This window comes from Choloepus didactylus, chromosome 6, assembly GCF_015220235.1.
Source record: "Choloepus didactylus isolate mChoDid1 chromosome 6, mChoDid1.pri, whole genome shotgun sequence".
Lineage (NCBI taxonomy): Eukaryota > Metazoa > Chordata > Mammalia > Pilosa > Megalonychidae > Choloepus > Choloepus didactylus.
This window is the reverse complement of record NC_051312.1, coordinates 135,430,767-135,436,881: the sequence shown is the minus strand read 5'-3', so window position 1 is coordinate 135,436,881 and position 6,115 is coordinate 135,430,767.

Sequence of the window (6,115 nt, the reverse complement as noted above, 5' to 3'; positions counted from 1 at the left end):
GATAATCATCCCTACCTTGTTGGCTCATAATTAGAAAAAGTTCAGGTGTGCTGTGGTAGGCAGAATTATGGCCCAAAGATGCCCCACGCCCTTATCACCAGGGCCTGGGAATACCGCACCTTCCATGACAAAAGGGACTTTGCAGATGGGTTTAAGTTACAGCCTTTGAAAGGAGGAGATTAGCCTGGATTATCCAGGTGGGTGGGCCTGATGGAATCCAGGAGTCCTTAAAAATAGACAGGCTACAGCCCAGAACCCATGAATCTTGAAGACAATTGTATAAAAATGTAGCTTATGAGGGGTGACAATGGGATTGGGAAAGCCATAAGGACCACACTCCACTTTGTCTAGTTAATGGATGGACGAGTAGAAAAATAGGGGAAGGAAAAAAACAAACAAACAGACAGACAAAGGCACCCAGTGTTCTTTTTTACTTTAATTGCTCTTTTTCACTTCAATTATTATTCTTGTTATTTGTGTGTGTGTGCTAAAGAAGGTGTCAGGGATTGATTTTGGTGATGAATGCACAGCTATGTAATGGTACTGTGAACAATCGAACGTATGATTTGTTTTGTATGACTGCATGGAATGTGAATATATCTCAATAAAATGAATATTAAAAAAAATAGACCAGCTATTTTCTGGCTGATTTAGAAGAAATGTGGCTGCAAAAGGATGGTAAGAATGGTCTGTGAGCTGCAAAGCTGCTGACTTTGAAGCTGGAGGAAGGGGCCATGAGCCAAGGAATGCAGGTAGCCTCTAGATGTTGGAAAAGTCAAGGAAATGAACTCTCCCCCTAGAATCTTCTGAAAGGAACACAACCCTGCCAATTGCCACGACTGTAGCCCTGTGAGACCACATGAGACATCTGACCTCCAGAGCTGTCAAATAATAAATGTGTGTGGTCACCTGTTGCAGCAGCAGCAGGAAACTAATATATATGTGTACAGGTTAGAACAGTGCCTGGTACATAGTAAGAGCTCAAATAGTGTTAGCTCTTTATTCTTGCTGTTGTTACTGCACAGGGCAGAGGGTGCCCCATTACGGCCATCTCAGGGCAGCTGCCTCTCCAAGGTGAGCTGCTCAGGGCCCCCTTCTCTCTTCATGGGGAGTGGAGACCGAATGCAATGCACCCAGGGGTTAGAAAACATCCTCAAAACAAAGCATCACTTAGCACAGCCACCTGTCCATCAGAACCCGGGAGACTGAGCGAGACAGCCAGCTCCCTCTGTGGTCCCTTTCGGTTCAAGAACAGGAGTGGTGGGTGCCACGGGACAGGGAAGTGGGCCAGCAGGCAAGATGACACTCCTGTAGGTCTCCCTGCAGAGATGACAGTCCTTGGGTGTACCTACACCCCGTGCATCCCCATCCCATCCCTTGCCAACTGGGACTGCTGAGGAAACATCAGAGGGGTTGGGAAGGCTCAGCCTTGAACTGCTGGGTTATGTGGGCCCACGATCAGGACCTGCAGTGGGAGGAACTTGGAGATAGATAGAAAGGAGGGTTTTCTCTCATAAAGAAGAACCGAATGCCAAATAATGCAGAACTTAGAAGAACCCAAAGAAGAGGAAGGCAACTCCTTTATGAACTGCCATGTGCTGGAGTCAGGGACAGAGGAGGAGGAGAAAATGGTCTCCAGAGGCCCCATTCATTTGGCCAATGAGCCCTCTTCAATGCTCTACCACAACCCCCACTCTCAGTCACTCCCCCAACCAAGTGAAAGTGAGGCTGTGCCCTCCGTGGAACCCCCAGTCTGCCCGTCTCCCCTTCCTCACGTGCATAAGCCTTCATCCCCAGCCTTCCTCCTCAGTGACCCCCACATCCTCCCTGGATCCTGGGGTGGGATTGGGGGGACTCATAAATCTGTCCCCCAATATCTCTACTTCTCAGGAGCCAATGAGTCCTCTCACAGTCCTCAGTTCTAGGGTCAGACCCTTTTGCTCCTTTGCCCTTGGGCCAAATCTAGATGCCAGACTATCCAAAGATGTCCACAGGCCTGCCCCCAGGGCACAGGGCCATTTGCCTTCAGACTGGAGGCTCCCTGAGGGCAGAGCCTGGCCCAAAGTATGCCTCCAAAGCCACTGCTGAAAAAGGGAATGCCTCTAAGAGAGTCCAGAACCCTCATGGAGAGGACCAAGGAAATATCCAGCCCTTCCCTCTCCTTCCAAAGGGGAACTTGGCAAAGAGACCAGCTGCCTTGCAGAGACTGAAGGCAGGAGTGGGCCAGGCTGAGGAACCAGGCGGCACCACTGCACCCAGGGGTGTCTGACCTCAGCCAAAGGACCATCCATCTATTGTGGGTCACCCCTGGGTGGGTCAACCTGGACCTGCCTCCCTACCACCTCCCCTCCCACCACCCTTTCCATCCCAAGTTTAGCTCTGAGCTAATGTTTTCCATAGTTCCCCCACTCAACTTCTCGTTCACCTGGCAGTTTGTGGATCATGGAACATCTCCCTGTTCCTCCCTCCATAGCCTGTACCCTACATCTCCAACACACAATCCCACTTTCTTATAAAGAAACTCCCCTTACCACCCCCAATTCCAACCCTGGGGAGCTGGTCTGGATGTGGGCCCTGCAAGGCCACTGCTAGTCCATGTGGTGCCAATAACGCAAATCTGGAAAAAGTGCCCCTTTCCCCAGGTGATGCAGCCTCAACCAGGGGTACATGGCCCAGTGAAAAGAACACAGGCTGGATTTGAACTCTCACCCACCCTCTTGGCCTGGTGTCCTTGCACAGTGTGCAACCTATCCACCCATACATAGCAGCCCTGTTTGACAGACTTCAGGGTGTGTCCCTACTGAAGAAGCCTGATAGACCTTCTAGTCCTAACCCCACATTTTACAGATGAGGCAGTGGAGACCCAGGGGGGCAAAGTGATTTATCCAGGGTCACCCAGCAAGCTGTGGGAAGAGCCAAGGAAAAGACCCAGGTGTCCTGACTCCTAACCCAGTGCTTATTCCTTTGCAACACTCTACCCAAGACTGACTCTTGGGGACAGATGGCAAAGCAAAGACAGAGGGAGAGCTCCTGAAAGCAGCGCCTGGGGAAGCCTTCTTGCACTAATTAGAAGAGAAGTGATAACCTCATCCCAAACTCTGTCTAGACATAAAATTGAACATAAAACTCTCTGAACCGTGTACCACCTAACTCTGGGCTGGTGTGGAACATAAATACAGATCTTCCCCCTTTATTCCCCATCTACCAGCCACATTTATCCTGTGCTGCTTCACTGTGAGTATGTCCCCTAAATGTCTGTCCAGGCTAGTCTGTCTGTCTTGGCCTGGGAACTCCCAGAGGGAGAATCCCAGAACAAATGAGTCCTGAAAAGACGACTTTTAATTAAGATGAAGGAGAGGGCAACAGAGGCAAAGAAGGAGGAGGAGGAGGGAGAGAGGGAGATGAGGTGGGGAGGGGAACCTGAAGAGGAGGGAGAGGAGGAGGAAAAGAAGGGAAATTTCTGATGTCTCAACTAACAAGAGTCCAGGGTTCCCAGTTGCTTACAGCAACTGAGCTCCACTTCCCATAAATGGTGGTGATGATACACACCCATGTGGATGCACATACGCACACTGCTCTCTGGGTAGTGCCTGCTTCCAAAACTCCCCGGGAATGGCAATGGGGTGGCGATTAAGCTCAAGGAGATTCAGACCTCCTGGGTTTGAATCCTGGCTTTGCCACCTCCTGGCTGTGAGACTTCAGGCAAGTGCCTTAACTTCTCTGTGCCTCAATTTCCTCCTCAATGCAATATGGATAACAACAAACATGACCTCATAGAATTTTATGAGGATTATGCAAGTGGATGTATGTGCGATGCTTAGCACAGTGCCTGGCAGGTGGCAGGCACTCGGTAAATGCTGGCTGTAATTATTTTGGGGTGCTGCTTTTTGACACCTCCTGCCTGTTTTCCCTCAGTCGGAAGGGGCCCACTGTCCGGGTCGTCTGACACTGTTCCAGCCCAGTGGAAATTAACCACAGACATCCTCTTTCGGAACTGGCAACGTGAAGGGAACTGGATTTTTGCAAGTCTCCTACCAGTCTCCCTGCTTCGGTCCTTGCCCCCTTCAGTGTATTCTCAACCCAGTGGCCAGAGTAATGCTGGTGAAATGTCAGTCAGATCCTGTCACTCCACTGCTCCTCAAAATGATCTCCGAGAGCCGACACAATCTGGCCTGTGACTCTGAGCTCCCATCCTCACACACCTCCCTCCCTTTGCTCTCTCCTAGCCACACTGGTTCCTGGTTGTTCCTCCAAGATGCCAGGCACAGGCTCTTTGCATTCACCATGCCCTCTGCATGGCACGCTCCTCCCCAGAATTCCTTTTGGCTCCCCCTCATGTCCTTCTAGCCTGTGCTCACATGTGCCCTCACAGAGGCAGGCCATGCTACTCTACTAGCGTGGCAACACTGGCTTCCCAATACTCACTAACCCCTGCCTGATTTTCCTTTTCTCTGTAGCATTTATGACCACCTAAGCATGTAATTTACTTATCTTGTTTGCCATTTGTCTCTCCTGTACCATGAGTAAGGCATCAGGTTCACAGTATGTGCTCAATAAATATTTGTTGGAAGAAGAGATAAACGAAGGAACAAACTTCTATTTGGGGTAATCTATTGTGGACAAGAGAGGAAGACAGAGACAGGGAAGTCTGCCCTAGTGAGGCAAATATACAAAGAACCCAGAGATACACAGTAAGAGGAAAGCAGACAGAAGAGACAGATGTGGCCAATGAAGACACAGGGACACGTGGGTAAAGAAAGAGGTGGAGTCACTTCATTGGAAGGAAAGACAGAGGAGAGCATGATGGAGCCTGAGAAGGAACTAGAATCCAGGTTTGAGCCTCTCCCAAGCCTCTGGCTCACCCATCTCTCTGATTTAAATAAAACCAACTCAAAGAGCCAGCCAGAAAGGCTGCCAGCAAATGCTAAGAGAGCACTCTCCAGCTCAGGATTCCAATAGCCAGAACAGAAATGGGCTGCCTTTGGAAGTGGTGAGTTTCCAATCACCAGGAGTAATCAAGCAGAATCAAGATGAGCATTCGGCATGAACGTGGTGGGGTGGAGTACGAGAGAGCGGTCTCCCCCAAGGTTCTCTCCAACCCCAAGAGACTGAATATGTGAATAAACCCAGTCCTCCAGGCACACACATGGGCTCAGGCTTGCCCATAAATGGGGACACACATTCAGTGCAGTCTCTCAGCACTGGCTTTGGGGACTAGGAAGGAGCATTTTAAACCAGACAAGCCAGCATCCCCACCCAGCCCTCCCCCAGCACCCAGCCAATCCCTGTGTACACACAGGCTTCCAGGTGGCAAGCGGGAGCCTCCAGGAAGGCACCGAGTGGGGTTTCAAGGAGCCTGTTTCCTGCCACTCCCATTTTGTTTTCTACAGGCACCAACTGCCAGCCACCCCCATCCCCAACGCAGGTCCAGCTCTGAGGCAGGGATCCAGGAATGGGGTAAGGGAGTGGGGTGTTTGTTCTACCAATGAAGTAGGTGGATGGATAGGGAACCTGGTCAGTCCAGGCACTCCTGGCACCTCAGTTCATAACTGCGAGAGATAAGGAGTGTTCTATCACAGAAACACCCAAGCAAGAATTTATAGAAGGGTCCAAAATCCCACCTCTAAGGCTCAAATCTCGTTTCACCCTTAGAGCCAAGCAATCGCCTTTTAGGGGAAGGATAAGAAGAGACAGATTCATGAAAGCCTTGCTGCCCAAAACTCTTCCTGCCCCTGCTTCTCCCCTCCCCCACCAGTCCCCACCGCTTCTTCCTGGGGCTGCTGCGTAGCCATCTACGGAGAGGACAGAGCGCTGATAAACCAAAGCAGCAACATATTTGAACCTTCCCATCAGCCCAGGGATGCACTACTGCATATTATTTGTCTTTGCAGCAGCTGCGACAGCAGTTCTTCTGTCCTAATGCTGGCATCGCCTGGTATTATAAAAGGCCCCTAAGTGCATGGAAGTGGGGAGAGGAGACCACGCATGGGGGGATGGGGAGGTAGGCCAGCCCGGGATGAACCATTTGCTGCAGAATCATCCAAAGGGAGGTGATCCGTTTAGCAAAAATTAGGGATGAGGACAGGGGGCTTGGGGGGCGGGGAGGCATAGAGCC